The sequence below is a fragment of the Mastomys coucha genome, unplaced genomic scaffold (assembly GCF_008632895.1).
Source record: "Mastomys coucha isolate ucsf_1 unplaced genomic scaffold, UCSF_Mcou_1 pScaffold3, whole genome shotgun sequence".
NCBI lineage: Eukaryota > Metazoa > Chordata > Mammalia > Rodentia > Muridae > Mastomys > Mastomys coucha.
The window spans coordinates 61,862,147-61,878,685 of NW_022196909.1; the positions used below are offsets into that span (position 1 = coordinate 61,862,147).

The 16,539-nt window shown below is 47.0% G+C and overlaps 1 protein-coding gene across 17 annotated transcripts in view; it reads left to right on the forward strand.

The window, feature by feature from the left end:
• The window catches only part of Trerf1 (transcriptional regulating factor 1), a 230,772-nt gene that overhangs the window by 83,972 nt on the left and 130,261 nt on the right, over positions 1–16,539 (forward strand). For 16 of the 17 annotated variants that reach the window (XM_031347586.1, XM_031347584.1, XM_031347591.1 and 13 more), the window contains one exon: positions 7,324–7,410. The exons of the other annotated variant lie outside the window; for it this stretch is intronic. The gene's annotated coding sequence lies outside the window, so the exon portion shown is untranslated. The remainder of the gene's footprint in view (positions 1–7,323; positions 7,411–16,539) is intronic. 17 annotated transcript variants of the gene reach the window in all.

Genomic DNA, 16,539 nt, shown 5'->3' on the forward strand with positions numbered 1-16,539 from the left:
AGGGTAAGGTTAGGGAGGCACAGGGTAAGGTAAGGTTAGGGAGGCACAGGGTAAGGTTAGGGAGGCACGGGGTAAGTTTAGAGAGGCATAGGGTCAGGTAAGGTTAGGGAGGCATAGGGTATGGCGGCGAATTGAAAAGCTTAGGGGGAAGAGTGAGTTGGGAGTCTTGGCTTGTGTAACCTGTGTAGATGTCAAACACAGGCTCTGAGAAGGGGTCGGAGGGACTGGGAAGCAGTTTGTGGGGATGGAAGAAACTTTCCAAAAAGGTGCGTGTGTGGAGGGAGGGAAAGAAGGCAGTGAGACGTTCTGAACCTGGCACTATTATGAGAAGCAGGGGCGGATGCGGGTGAGCAAGATGGTGGTCGGAGGGGGTCATCTGCAGACTTGGGTGGGGGTGGGGGCAGGGTGGGTGGGGCAGCAGAAGGTGAGTGAGTCACAGCATCAGGAAGTGGTCGTAGTAATTGCTAGGTAAATGTAAAGTGCTCCAAGAAGAAAGATCAGCAGCTCCATGGTATCCCCACTTACATTTAAGTCAAGTCTACGAATGCCGGAGCCTGGAGCAGGGCTGGCCTGGGAGTTATTGATATCAAATTTGGTTTTGAGTTTTGTCTCTGGTATCACTTTGGACTTCTCCTTACTTTTTAACTTTCATGGTTTTTGTTTCATGTGCACATGCATGTATGTGTGTATACATGTCTGTATGTATGCATGCACATGTGTATGTGTGTAAGTATTTTTGTGCTTCTGGGGGTAGAGCCTTGTATATTCTAGGCAAGTGTTCTATACCTGTCCCACATCCTTAGCTTTCCTTAATTTTTTAAAAGATATTATATTTATTTTAAGGGTTTGTCTGTCTTATTTTATGTGTATGATTGCTTTGCTTGAATGTATGTCTGTACACTATGTGCATGTTCCAGAACTGGAGTTATGAATGGTTGAGAGATGTAGTTGTGCCAACTGCATGCTGGGAGCCAAATCTCTACCCTCTCTAAGAGTAGCAGCTCCCAGAGCTCAGTTTTTAAACTTACTTTAAGTTTTTTAAATGTATTTGCACGTACATCTGTATGTGCACACATGCATGTATAATATGTATGTGGGAATCAGAGGACAACTTGGGTTTTGGTCCCCAGGCTCCTATTGGGTTGTTTGTTTGTTTGTTTGTTTGTTTCTGTTTGTTTTTTATCTAGTGTCTCTGACTGGCCTGGAGTTTCACTATGTAGGCCAGACTAGATGGTCCTCAAGTGTCTAGGGACCCTCTCTCAGCTCTCAACCTGCTGTTCCTGGGACTGCACTATCTGCCACCACGCCCAGCTTTTTGGTTCTGCCAAACTTAAGTCCGCATGCTTGCAAGGCAAGTGTGACACAGACTGGACTGTCTCCCATCGAAATTTAAAAAACAAAAAAACAAAAACAAAAAACAAACATGTATTTGAATTATCTTCAATCGTGATTATACATTAAAATCATGGAAAACTAGAAAAATAAACATTAAAAAAAAAAAAGATCCAAACCTGATGCCAGGTCCCCAAACTCCAAACCAAATACATATATGATAGATGCTGGGGCACAGAAGCTAGGAACTTAGAAAATATAACATAGAGCCAGTGTTGAGAACCCCTGAGTTCTGGACCATCTTAATGGTTCATTTGACTTAGACTTCCCAGGAGCTCATGAGGTAAGTAATCTGAAATGGTATATAATTTTGTTCCCCTTGAATACCATGAGCAAACGTAAACATCTTAATGCCAAGAGGTCTTATTTGTTAAGAAGACGTATTTTAATTTTAATTCTGTGTGCGGTGTGCAGTCTGTGGGTGTGCATGCACATCACCTGTGGAGGCCAGAAAAGGGTGTCAGATTCCCTTGGAGGGGCAGTTACAGGACACTGACCAAACTCTGGTCCTCTGAAAGCAGCATGTGCTCTTAACCACAGTGTCATCTTTCCAGCCCCTGAGATCTTTTTTTTTTTTTTTAATGAGAAACCATTGTCATTCTTACTAGGCTCCTGGTCTAATGCCAAAAAACTTTGGTTAATAACTCAGAACCATCTCTGTAGAACCAGATGAGATTTTGACCCCACTGAAGGCATGGGCTTGAATCTTTCATTTTTTCTTACATTTTTTTCTTTATTGTTATTGTGTCTGTGTGACTGTTCCGAACCCCCTAGAACTGGAGTTACCAACATCTGTGAGCTGTCTTGTCAGTGCTCGGAAATGAACCTGCGTCCTCTGGAAGAGTAGCCGGTGCTATTAACCACTGAGCCATCTCTCCAGCCCAAATCTTTCATTTTGTATTGCTGTTTTGCAAAAGTTAAATGGACTGGAGGCCTGGGGCCATCTTTTTCTGTAATGAAAACCCAAGATATTGAGAGTGGAGCTATTACTGGCAGTGTTTTTGCTAGAAGAATTGTGTGTAGCGTCAGTTCCAAGCTAGCATGGTCAGAGTGGGCAGGCAGACCCGATATCGAGTCTACACGAGTGGGAGGTGTTTAAAGACTTTGTACTTTTTTATCTTTACCATTGAAGTTTTTGGTTTTTGCCTCTTCCTAAATGAGTCATTATTTAAAAAAAAAAAAAAGAAGAAGAAAAAGGAACCTAACTTGGGGAGGGAGTCGGGGAGCCACTGCAGGGGTTAGTGAGTGGAGGCCTTGGCAGAGCAAGCGGGGTCAGGTGACTGCGTTTACCATGGGCTGCCCTGCCTCTGCCTTGGCATCCAGAGCACTGGCTCCATTGTAGGCTTGTGCACCACACCCAGTTTATTTGGTGCTGGGGATGGAACCCAGGGCTTTGGGCACGAGAGTCAAGCACTCCTACAACTGAGCTAATCCCCAGCCTCTGACTGCATTCTTTCTATGTTTCTTATAAACTTCCTGTTTGGGTCTGTGTGAGGCCACCAGGCATCCCTGGGTCTCACTAAGGCCTGGAGCTTCTCCAGGACCTGCCCTGGGCTCGGCTGTGTGTCCCCCTCGCTGCCCTCTCTCCTCCTTTGCAGACCTCGCCTGCAAGCGCTCCGTGGCTTCTGCACTTGTGTCTATGAGTGATTGCTAAGAGAGGACGGAGGGCTGGGAGGGGGAGGGGAGCAGCACGAAGTGGGTCCCTTATGTAATGCTAGGCTCCGTGAAGGATGTATTTATATACTTCTTGTTTTATTTAGGTCTTACATTAACTCGTGCAGAACCAGATCAAAGCAGCTAGGCTTGAAGCCAGAGGTTGAAGCAGCTTGGCGGCCAGGCTGGCCTTGCATCCGCCCCAAGCTTGATTCCTGAGTTCCTGCTTCTTCAACCAAGTCAGGGGGAGCATGCCACCCCTTTGCTGGCTTGGGTAGATCTTGATATCTTTTTAGGCACCTTAGCAGACAGTGTTTCATTGACCACCTTCATATTCTCTCCAGTTCAGGGCTGCTCTTGTTTGTGTGGGAGGATTCGATGGTCCTTTAGTACTTGGCCAGTTTTCATAGCTCCCAGGCATTCTTCCCTTGAAGCCCTCGGGACCCCAGCTTGCTTGCCTGGCGGCCCTTGCAGACTGAAGTGAAGCTGCATACATCTGATTTCCAGGATGTGGGGTGATGGGCTTCTAGCCCAGGGGCACCTGGCACCAGCTATTCTGGCACCCACCAGCTCCTCTCAGCTAGCCTGCTCACGTGCAAAGTGTTTCCTTTGAAGACAGATGGGACATTGGCGTGTCTTGGGGCACATGTGAACAGGCAGCTGAAGAAGAGTGAAGGCTTTGAGTCTGGGGTGAGCAGGACAAGGCAGAGAGGGGACAGTCTAAATCCCCCTTTTCCTTTTCTTTCTTTTTGGGATGGCTGCTAGCAAGTGGTAGGATGCACAGCGTCCTGTGCCTAGAAGGCCACTGTCCTGCCTTTATCTGCTTTCTGAAAGTCATTTGAAACTGTATCTCATAAACATCACAGTTGCTTTGTGGATTGGCGATATTTACTGTTCTGCAATGTTCAGCAGTAAACAGTGGCAGGTTTTTTTGTTTTGTTTTGTTTTTTGGTGTGTGTCTATTTAAATCTTTAAATCTTTTTATTTTATGTGTATAGATGTTCTGCCTCCATGTATGCCTGTTTGCCATGTGCCTGTCTGGGGTCCTAGGAGGCCAGAAGAGGGTGTCATAGGCCCTGGAACTAGAGTTCCAGATGCCTGTGAGCTACCATGTGGGTGCTGGGAGCTGAACCCAGGTCCTTTGCAAAAGCAGCCAGTGCTGAGCCACCTCTTCAGCTGTATCTCGTGTTCTTTAATAAAGTGTGATTGTCCTGGGTGGTGGTATGTGTGTTTATGTAGAGTATTGCAGTCTGGCACACAGAACACTTACCCAGAAAAGCTACGTACAGTACGCTCAAAGGAGGTGGTAGGCAGGCTGTGTGAGGCCCTGGGGGACCAGAGAGGGCTCAGTAAACCAATGCATTGTAGATCTTACTCAGCAGGGCCCCAGAAGAAGTCCGGGAAGGACAGAACATCATGAAGTAAAGGGGTCCTTCCTGGGTCCTGAACAAGGCATTGTGAAGAGGTGGGAGTGGGATTAAGGATTGGGTGGAACAAAAGTGTCCCCCAGAAACAAGGCCAAAACAGGACTCGTGCACCATTTGCAAAGGAGGGATGGTTGTGGAGTTTTGAATTTTTTTTTTCCTGGGATGGAAAGCCAACCAAACAGGTTGAATAAATAGGAGGAGAGTTAAAATAATGCCGGGTGAAGTTTTACCTGGATGTGTGCACAGTAAAAGGGAATGTTAGGGGGTAGCTTGGTATCACATCAGACTGTTTCCCTGTATAGGTGGCATGCGTGTAACGTTAGGATTCCAGAAGCTACTTACTTAAAGCCGGACGAGACGGTACACACCTGTAATCAATCCCAGCATGCCCTTAGTGAGATGAGAGGCGGGGATGGACAAACTACCCAGCTCAGCTAGCCTGCTGTTCTGTCTACAGCATAGAAAGAAGGTGAGGGCTGACACCTGAGGTTGTCTTCTGACTGGCACATAAGTGTCCTGGCAGGTTTCCCCAGCCCCAATCACATTGAAGTTTAAGAATGAAAATGTTAAGGACTTAAACCAGGAAGGTTTAAATCCAGGGGGTTACTCAATTGCCTAAAAGACTCTAAGCAAGTTACTGTAAACTTGCTTTTTGCCCTCTGTGAAAATCTATGGGGGGGAGGGTGAAGCTCAAATGCTTCATAGGACAGTTTTGTAAAATTTCAACTTCTGACAGACCCAGCACTTAGGTAGGTATTTTAAAAAAAAAAAAAAATGTGTGTCACCTCTTATAATAAGAGCCATGGTTTTTTTGTAAGCAGATGGAATCAGGGAATGGAGTGTGAGGCGTTCCTGTCAGAAACTTGGAGAAGTGAAGCCTCATGGCCTGAACAATGCTGTTTGCAGCCTTCCCATCTTGTTTGCGGATCACTGTTAGCCAGAGCTGCTCAGAACCCCATAGCCGTGCAGGTCACCTCTCTACCAAAACCGTCACCTCCAGCTGAAACTGGGCCTCAGGGTTGCAGGCCTCAGAGTCTCTGTCCAGTTAGGGACATGGCTATGACAGGAGGCCTACTTTTAAGGGTAGGCCTGAGCTTGAGGAATACCAGGCTGAGAGGCAGGCCACACCACCTCCACTGTCAGTGAACTTACCCTATCTGCTAACCTCACTCCAGACATCCTGGCTACATTCCCTCACAGGAGGCCTCCCAGCCAGGAGCCCTCTGGACCTGTCTCACCGCCTCCTCCTGCACTCTGGTGTCCTTCTGCTCTAGGAAGAAGTGGCCCTCTTCCTACATAGCGATCCTCCACATGCACCGATTTCTTGTCCTACTGTGTGCCTGGAACCTCACCCCTGTGTGTCTCATAGTAGGCAGGGTTAACTGAGGCCTTCCTCTGGACAGAGAGCCCAGTATCTCCTGGCTTTGTTCCTTTGCTGTTGCCCATGAGAGGTGGGTCTGGCCCAGAATAGGCTCTCGGTAGAGCGTGCGGCAGGTGGCTCCTGCCTTCAGTAGGAACTGTCCCTCCAAGGCCTCCGTCCCTGGGGCCTCTCTGTTGCACACTGATGGAACATCAGATCTTATCATTCTGAACCCCACTACTTTTGACACTGGTGACAACTTCCTTCTTCATAGTTCTTTTTCTCTTCCTTCCTTTGATCCACGATAAATCCTTCAACTGTTTCCCTGGCACCTACAATGTGCCACACTCTGTATTTCCACAACACGAGGTTCTGACTCCATCAGTGAGCTGGTCACTGCTCTGAGTATATGCCGCCTGCCAGCTACTGAAGTCAGAGTGGCTGCGGAGGTAGTAAGAAGTGACCTGACTTCAGAAGGGCTTGACAGTTAACACTGATATCCTTCACTGGCGAATTAAGTGTGGAACTTGAAGGGATGAGCCTAACCTGGGTGACTCTGGGTGTTGCAGGACATTTGATCACATTGTGGACCCTGAGGTTATGTTATTTACTGAAGGGAAAAATAAACTATTTCTAGTTGTGGTGTGGCTCGGCACATGCCTTTGCTTCTGCTGGATTACAGACACATCTTCAGCACACACCCTTAATCCCAAACGATGAAGGTAAAGTTGGTTGGTAGAAGGAAGCAACCATGTTTAAAAGTGATGTCTAGTGACAAAGTGACAAATCAGAGAATGATTTGACAGAATAGGACACGCCCAACTCTCACAAGGAAAGAGGGAAAAGGGAAGCTACTTAAGAGAACAGAGCAGAGGAGGCAGTTTTAATGGGGCAGCTGTACAGAGACACGTTGAAGAGAGAGAACAAGCTAGACGCAGGTGAAGACAGAAGGAGCCAGAAGATTAGAACGTAACTGTCAGAGTTAGTATGAGACCAAGCAGAGCAATTCAGGAGAAGCTGAGAGAAAGCAGACTGAGTCAGTCAGCGTGGAGAGGAGTTTGAACCAGAACAGCTTAACCAGCAGAGTTCAGAAAGACCTGGAAAGGGTAAGCTTATTCAGCAGTAAGCCTCAAAGGCTTAAACATTCTAAGTCTAGATAATATTTTACAGAGGCTAGAAGTTCCCAGAGTTAGGCCTGGGTTAGCAGACTGAGGCAGTGAGCTAACCAGAGACAAGAATCTGAGGCAGGCACATAAAAGTTACATTTACATTGAGGTCACAGCTTGAGTAAGGTAGGATTAGAGTTTTTGCTCGCCTCTCCTAAGTCCTGGCCTACCTCCAGAACCCTTGCTCAGCAGCAGCTCTGGGGCCTCTCAGAATAGCCCACCCGAGCTTACCCTGGCTCCCGCTCCAGCCCCAGCTTCATGATGGCTACCTGCGCCTTCATCAGAGCCAGGTTTCCTGAACGTGTTGTTTGGGTTGCTTCTCCAGGCTCTGGTTCCAGAGGATGGTGAAGGAGGAAGGCACAGGAGCAAGGCGACCCTGAAGGAGTCTCCAGCGGTCTCACTCCTCAGACAGGTAACTCCTCTCAGGTTCTTGCAGCCAGAGCATGTGATTGTTGGCGAGGGGCCTGTGGTTACTCATCTGATGCCTGTTGTTGTGGGAAATGCCCAGGAAATGAAGAAGGGCTGCTGTGATCCTGGACTCCCACGGGTTTTGGGAAAATCATCTCTAGGTAATGGTCCGTGGATGCACATGTGGGTTTTTAGCATTATCTGGACTGGGATAGAGAGCATCCTGTCTTGTCTGTTTTCAGAGTTATAAACAGCTAAGAGCAATCAGATTTGTTTGTGGACTGAGTCGGGTATTCGGAAGGCACTGTGTTGACCGGGGTATGTGTTAGTGGGGAATTGTAGTTCTGGTGGGTAACCTGTAAAATTTTATTTTTATTTATGTGTAAACGTGCGTGTGTGTGTGTGTGTGTGTGTGTGTGTGTGTGTGTGTGTTGGCACATGATTGTACCAGAAGAGGGTGTTGGATCCTCTAGAACTGAAGTTCTGGGCAGCTGTGGTATGAGTTCTGAGAGCCAAACTCTAGTCCTCTGCTAAAGCAATACATGCTCTTAACCTGCCAAGCCACCCCTCCATGTCCTGCTGGTTAGTCATGATTTCAGCTCAAGGCCATGTAGAATCAGCTTGAAGACACTTGTGTGAACGCCGGTAAAGAAATTTCCTGAGAGGTGTGTCTGAGAAGGGAAGATTCACCTTGATTGTAGGTGGCGCCATCCCAGAGCTGTGCTACCAGGCTGAGTGAAAACAAGAAAGAGAGCTGAGCCATGGCACTTGGTGGTGGAGGCGGGAGGATCAGGAGTTCAAGGTTGTCCTCTGGTTTCATCGTGAGTTCAGGGCCAGCCTGCACTTTAGGAGACCCTTTCTGAGCTGGGAGAACAGAGAAGGGAGGCACATCAGAATTCATCACATTCTGTTTCCTGACTGGGTCCACAGTGTGGCCAGCTACATCATGCTCCTCAAACCAGGAGTCCCAGGGGGCCTGAACATCTCCAGTGTTTGTCATCTTTAGCTATGAAAAATGTCTTTCTTCCTCTAGAAAACAGGCATGTTTCAGGCTATCATTCTTTTCTTGGACTTTCAGAGGATTTCCCTGAAAGGTCTTATGGACTAACGGAGCCTTCAACTTTAGAAGGTTTCTTTATTTTCTGTATAGGGGGATTTTGCCTGCTCGCTCTCTCTCTCTCTCTCTCTCTCTCTCTCTCTCTCTCTGTGTGTGTGTGTATGTGTGTGCGCGCGCGCGAGTGCGTGTGAGTATGTGTGTGCGCACACACGTGTGTGAGTGTGTGTGCGTATATGCGTGCACACGTGTGAATGTATGCATGCACGCGTGTGCATGAGTGTGTGCGTGTGCGTGTGCGTGTGTGTGTGTGTGTGTGTGTGTGTGTGTGTGTGTGTACCACACGTGTACCTCATACCTGAGGAGGTCAGAATCAGATCCCCTGGAACTGAAGTTACAAAGGGTTATGAGCCACCATGTTGTGTGCTGGGAACCAAACCCAAGTCCTCTGCAGAAGCAGCAGATGCTCTCAACCTCTGGGCCACCTCTCCACCTCCACCTTTAAGCTATACTCCTGGTGTAGCAAGCGATGATTCTTTTCCACATCCTCGGCATCCGCTTTTTGTTGGCTGCTGTTTTGTTTTGTTGTTTGAGACAAGTCCTTGTAGCTCAAATTCCCTGTGTAGCAAGGATGCCCTTGAACTCCCAATCTTCCTTCCTCTGCCTCCCAAGTGCTAGGATCTCTGGCTTCTACCATGCCACCAGCCCTAGTTCATATGGTGCTAGGGAGCAAACTGTGGGCTTGGGAATACTAGATGATTATTCTTATGTACCAACAGACCCCTTAGATGTTCCTTTTGATGGACTCAGTTGCTTACATTATTTCTCTTCTACTGTGACTGTTTTGATTGAATATTTATGCTGTTGTGCTCAGGGGTTCTATCATGTAGCAAGTGCTAGAAGTACTCTATAATGATGTAATGGAAAGGCAAGGAAAATCTAGTATGGGAGGCTTGAGATATCCCCCGCCAGCAGCGGCATGGAGTCGTTTCCAGACCTAGTCCAAAAGCAAGAGAGTACAGAGTGTCTGCATGGGAACTCTAGATCAACAGGCTCCACAGTGGATGCAGACTGGAAGAACCAGGAAAATGGCATTAGGAATGAGCTCCTTCCTGTCCCATCTCCCTCCCATTCTACGGTCATCTGGTTGGGCTGCTCACAAAGAACATGGAGCCTACAGGTTGGAACCAAGTAGTTGATGGTGCATGATCTCAGTGACAGGTGGAACTTCCCGACAAGGCTGGAGGATGCTGGTCTCCGGGCGGTTTCTGCTTTAGAATCTAGGCAGTACATACTCTTGAGAAGTAGCACAGACGGGCTTGCTGTGGGTGCTGGAGACCCTGGGTCCCATCCCTAGCACCAGAGCAGAAAACGTTTCATGTTTGAGAAGTGAAACTGTACAATTAGGTCAGCAGTTGGGACCATTGACTAGAAGGTCCAGAAAGAATAATAAAACTCTTGGCTTTTTCAAAGTTAAGAAAAAGACTCAGGTAAAACAGGTATAGTGGCGCACGCCTTTAATCCCAGCACTCGGGAGACAGAGGCAGATGGATCTCTGTGAGTTCAAGGCCAGCCTGATCTACAGAGTTCCAGGAGAGCTTACATAGTGAGAGAAAAAGAATGAAAGAAAGAAAAAACAAACAAACCAGAAACAAAGCAATAGATTCGAGGAACTCAAGTAGCTTGCACAGGGCCACCCATCCCATCTCCGAAGTGATTCTTGGGAGCCTGCTCTGCATTTCTCTCAAGCATCTCAGCCAATGGAAGTAAAAACCTGAGGAGTGACAGAAAGGCCCTGGCTCAGTGCTGGGGTTAACCTCAGGTCCTTCTGCCTGCATGGCAGCACAGACCCTACTCCTATCCCGAAACACTTTAACAGTGTGCTTGTTGGCAGAGCTCTCCCAGGAAGTCCCATTGGCAGCAGGGAACATCTGGGTTTCGGCAAGCCTGAGGGTGTCGGATCGTCAATCTAGTAAGCTAACCATGCCTTCTTCAATCCCCTTCAATTTCTAATTTGCTAATTCAACCTTTTTATAGCCAGAGTAAACAGTGAACTCGGAATTCTGGGTTGGCGAAGATTAAATGGCTGTAATGAAGCCTCTCATTTATAACCACATCTATAAAATGGGAATAAGAATAGCAACTGCTTTACTGAGGTAATCCAATCAAGTGCTTAGCCCAGTGGCTGGTCCAATAAATGTTACTTTTATTAGTGTCATATATCTCAGACTCTGTCACCTTCTTGCATTCCTGAGCATCTTTAATCCAGCAAATTAACTCTCTTCACTCCAAATAAATTGTCTGCCTCTGGTTAGTTGGCTCTCCTAGGGATAAGGTAAATAAGTGTACTAAAATATTTAGAGCTTATGGATTTTTTTTTAAATTAAAGTGTTTTTATTAGAATGTATTTGGCGAGGGACATTAATATAGAAAAGTTTAAGTGGCATATATTTTTTAAGTTAAAGAGTAGGTTTTATCCCCAGAAAAATAAGGGTTTGTAGACTTGCTAGCAGTGAGCCTGTTTCTCACGGACTTCAGTCCTGTTGAAAAACCTTTCGAGTCCTCGATGGCCCAAGGTCACCTGCCACATCCGATTTTCCTCCTTTCTTCAGTTCTGAGGATCCAGAGGGATGAGGGACCTTTCTTGGCTTTGGTCTTCCAGGCTAGCCTCACAGCTGGGTTTCCCTGACCATCTGGACTGTACTAGTTGGTTTTCTGGTTACTGACATGAAAGACTGGATGCAGCAACGTAAGAGAGAAGGATTTATTTTGGCTCTCAGGGATAGGATGGTAGAACTCATGGTGGTGGGAACTTGTGGTGGTCAACGAGGAAGCAGAAAGGGCAGGCCAGGACTAGGGACAGGGCCAACCTTCAGAGTCCCCAGAGATGCCACACCTTTACTGTGGCCAGCATCGGCGTGGCCAGCATCGGCAGCAGCAGCAGCCATGGATGCTGTCAGTCCCTTTCCAAGCTAAGATTTTGGTCTTCCTGGCCAACATCAGACTAACGTTGGGAAGAACATAGCCCTCTCCTGGGCTTCATCTCTTCCATCTCAGAGGGCTGGGCTCTATGGGGGCTTGAGAGTGACTAAGAACCCACCTCAGGGCTTTCACACTCTTCTTGTTCTTGGGCATCAACTCTGAAGCCACCCCGGAGATGGGTGCAGCTGGAGGTGGGGAACCACCTGGAGATAAGAGTTACCTGTGCGACTCGAAACGGAAAATATGATGCCTTGTGAAACCTTGCTTAGAGACCAAGAGTTCTTTATAGTCACATCTCAACTGAATGTAAAGGTTAAGGTTGTGGGGAAATTCACTCCCCACAAATGTTTTGATAAATCCAATTCATTTTCGAGAGGAGACATTCTCTCTCCAGACATTAACTTAGAATGCTTAATTTACTACGCTGTCGGAGGGTCGGAAGGAGCCTGAAATGCTTAAGTAGGTCAAATGAAAAGGCATGCCCACAGCTTCTCCTTCCCCACTATTTCACCTTTAATGTGATTTTAGGAAAGGAAAACCCCCTATCAAATTGTTTTGGCCTTCAGTTTCTAAGGTATGGCACTGTGGATGGGAAAGTGTGTGTGCATGTGTGGATACTCAGATGGGTTTTATTTGAAGATTCTTCCCCCCCAACCCCCGAAAGGAAGGGATGTATCCACCATAAGCAGTAGCAACCAGCAGGTGGTCTCTGGTCTGTGTGGGTTCCTATAGCTAAACTACCTACCACAGGTCCTGGGAGGCAGCTCTGGATAAAGCACTCTATGGGCAGCCATGAAAGACTGAATTCCCAGCACCCGTGTGTAGAAGTCAGATGCTGTAGTACTTATCTAGGATCCCAGTGCTCCTCAGGCATGCTGAGAGGTGGAAACAGGATTCTCCCCAGATGCCCACTGGCCAGGTAGCCTGGTGCATACAGCTCCCCTGAGACCTTGTCTCAAATAATGCAAAAGGTGAGGATCTATCCCCAAGGTGGTTCTCTGACCTGAACGTGTTCTCTATGGCATGTACTCACATATACCAATCCTTCTCTCTCCTTCTCCCCCCTTCCCTGTGTGTGTGTGTGTGTGTGTGTGTGTGTGTGTGTGTATGTATGCTCATGTGTGTGCATCAGAGATGAACTTCAAGTGTCTTCCCAGATTGCTCTCTCCTTGTTTATTGGGACAGGATCTGTCACTAAACCTGGAGCCCACTGATTCAGCAAGACTAACTGCCCCATAAGCTCTAAGGACCCTTCTCCTGTCTCTCCCACCCCAGTCTTGGATTACAGGCACACACCCACCATGCCCTGCCTTTCACATGGGTGTCAGGGATTTGAACTCATGTCCGCATGTTTATGCCACCCGAGCTATCTCTTCAGCCTTTGTATGATGTCTAAAGAACGATGCCTCTTAGAACGATTAAAAATCCCCAAGCAGGGGCCAGCAGATGGGTTACTCTCTGGGAGCTCCATGGAAGGAGTAAACTGAGTATCTACACATTGCCCCCTGACTCCCCTATGAGTGCCATGGCAATAATTAATGAATAAAACCCCCAAACTCCAAAAAGTTGTGGCTGGGTGTGGGTGTGGGTATGGGTATTGCATTGCTTGGGGTTAAAAGCACTCATTATACAAATCTGAGGGCCTGAGTTCAGAACCCAGAACCCATGTAAAATGCCAGGTATGCTTGATGATCCATGTACACACATGTGCACCATCACCTATGCACACTGCACAACATACAAATGTGAAAAAGGAAAAGAAAAGAAAACCCACCTCCCACCGGCAACATCCAGCGCAGACACGACAATGTTCTTCCATCTGCTTGACACACATGCTCAGCCTGTCTTAACCGCAAGCACCTTTTACCCAGGGGTTATTTCATGTGTGACCATAACTGGTACTGAAGCAACTCCCTTGTCCTCTTGATGGGGAGAGAAAGCTGCTGACACCCAAGCACAGTAGAAGGAATGAAGTCCTTCTTCATTTCTGAAATCAGAGAGGGTCTCAAGGCTTCTCCCTTCACCCAGAACTGTCCTGGTGGTTAACACACTGGCTGCTACTGCTAGTGGCTCACTATCTCCAGTGTTGTGTGGATCCCCTTTCACCAAGGATGTGAGAGCTTGGATGTGTCTTCTCAAGCTCTAGCATCACATATCTACTACAGTTAGTGCCTGGTATATTACAGGGATGGGTAGCTCACACGTCTACAGTTACTGCCTGGTGTGTCACAGGGATGGGTAGCTCCGTCAACTTGACACAACCTGGAATCTCCAGAGAGGAAGGCTTCAATGACCTGTCCTATTGTCTGTCTTGGGTTAGCCTGTGGAAATGTCTATGGGCAGCTGTCTTAATGAAGTTGATGCACGTGGAAAGACTCGTCCTGCCATTCCTTAGGTGAGCAGTGCTGAACTGTATCAGAATAGGGAAATAAACAAGCCAGACACAGGCAGGCAAGCACACATGCTATTATCTTCCTCTGCCTTGATTGTGGATGTGGTGGTGATGTGTTTTAAGTGCCAGCCACTGTGGCTTCCCCTGCAGTGAATGGGCTAGCCCTTTCTCTCCTTCATTGCCTTTTATTTGATTTTATTTTATTTTGAACCTGGGGAATCCAATAGCAAGGCCTGCAAGGAGTGTTCCCATCTGTGTTCTCCTCTTAGCTCCATCTCGTGGGTGACTTCCATCTCGACGTTCTCTTCTTGGGCACTGTCAGAGAAAGGAAGGATTTTGAGGTGTCTTCCTCTTCTTAGTGGGTACTAATCCCATCATAGGGATCCACTCTCACGATCTTATCAAAATATGATTAACTGCCAAGAGTCTTGCCTCACAATGGCTTCTTGTTGAAGTTTCGAGCCTTTGACATGGGAATAGAAGATGTAAAAAGTTGGTTTAGAACCTTCATTTGTGTCCCCCTTGAAGAGTCCTCAATGTGGTCTAGGGACCCTGCAATAAAAATCCTCCTAGAGGGACAAGCTTTCATTGCTGTAGAGGGTGGGGTGTGGTACAGCTGAGATGCCCATTGATCGGACATTTGGAAGGTCTTTGTATAGATCCAGAGGGCTGCCAGGCTCACTCCTTGTCCACCTACTGAAGGTATGATTGACAACTGAGCCTCCATGTAAGTGCCTAGTGTTCTCTGAGCCCCCCTGTGGCCTCCTTTGTGTGACCCTTAAAGAGAAACTTGGGAACCAAAGCCTAGGAATGTGATTTCTTCTTAACACTACTTCTTTTGGTATTTTCCTGTGGGTTATTGGGAGAAAGGAAAGCTGTACGTTATAATATACCCATTTTGTTAAGGATTGTGGTCCAGTGTTCCACCTCTCATCTGGCATGGGGGGAGGCGCTGCTGGTGTGCCAGCTCAGGAAGGATAGGATGGCTAGGACAGGGGTGCACAGTCTGTCTCCTGCCAAGCCAGAAGGGGAGATCTGGGGGGGGGGAGGGCTTGAGCAGGATCTCGGTCTGTTTGGAAGTGAGTGCTGAGTGCCAGAGGGGCTGAAGGAGAGAGAGACTGAAAAAGGAGCCCTAGTGTTACCGCTCATCTTGGCAAAGGGCTTCTCCATGTTCATCTTTAGTGAGGTAGCTCCGTTAGACCATCTTAGCTTGTTCATATTCCTTTATTGGAGGTGAATTTGGACACATACCCTTTATTCAGGGTGAACTAGGGATTATCTAATTTGGGGGAAGAACATGAGAATACCCAGGATGGGAAGGTCATTGGCTGAAGGCTAAGGCTGCTGAGATGCCTCATTAGCATGGAGAGTCGTTCCAGGTACTTGTATATAACTGAATGACCATGGTCTCCTTAGTTGAGGATGTGCTCCTGAGGACTCAAATCTCTGAGATCCCCAGGATTTGAACATGTTCCACCTCAACAACCCCATGCCCACCTTGGGGCACAGCCCATGTGCCTTCAAAGGACTAGTTATTGTACACGTCTTATATGTCTGGTTTTTCCTCTTTAAGATTTCTTTTTATTATTATTCTTTTTTTTAAGATTTATTATTTATTTATTTATTTATATGAGTACACTGTATCTGTCTTCAGACACACCAGAAGAGGGCATCAGATCCCATTGCAGATGGTTGTGAGCCACTATGTGGTTGCTGGGAATTGAACTCAGGACCTTTGGAAGGGAAGGGCAGTCAGTGCTCCTAACCACTGAGCCATCTCTCCAGCCCCAAGATTATTCGTGTGTGTGTGTGTGTGTGTGTGTGTGTGTGTGTGTGTGTGTGTATGTGTATGCGCGTGCGTGCGTGCACTCATGTCATGTTCTAAGAGGCCAGCAGAGGGCATTGAATCCCCAGGAACTGGAGTTTCAGAAGTTGTGAGCTGCCCAAGCATATGCTCTGTAAGAATAACGCAAGTTAATTGTTGAATCATCTCTGCTGACCTGTCATCTTACATGTATACGAGCACAGCAATATCCATAAGGACGAATACCGCACACACGCACATGCACACATACAACACACACCAGTGCCAGGCAACTTAAAAAAGCCTTAGAAAACCCTTTAAACCTTCAAGAAACAGACAAGTCCTGTGTTATGCAAGCTGTTCTGGGATCTGGAAGGGAAAAAGTGGAAAACCTCCAGATCACCTTTTTTCTCCAAGTAAATATGACCCTGAAATATTAAAAATCTCCAAGTAAATATGACCCTGAAATATTTAAAAAAAAACAAAAAACAAAAACCTGGCAAGTCTCCAGGAGGAACTGCTATACCGTTTCACTTCAGAATGTGAGTATCTTAGATAAAAATTTTAGCAAATGAATTTCAACAGTGAAATATGTATGCATCCTGCTGTAGCCCAGTGAGATTGTACCAATGCAATGCAGGCCTGGTGTCGTGTGTGTCTGTGTGTACACATATATATTTCCATGTATTTCACATAAAATTGGTTATGTAAAATATAGAGTAATTTCATTAATTGTGGTGGGCTGAATATATTTGGCTCAGTGAGTGGCACTATTAGGAGGTGTGGCCTTGTTGAAGTGGGTGTGGCCTTGCTGGAAGAAGTGTGTCACTGTGGGAATGCGCTTTAAGTCCCTCCTCCTAGCTGTCTGGAAGACAGTCCTCTCCTGGTTGCCCTCCGATCA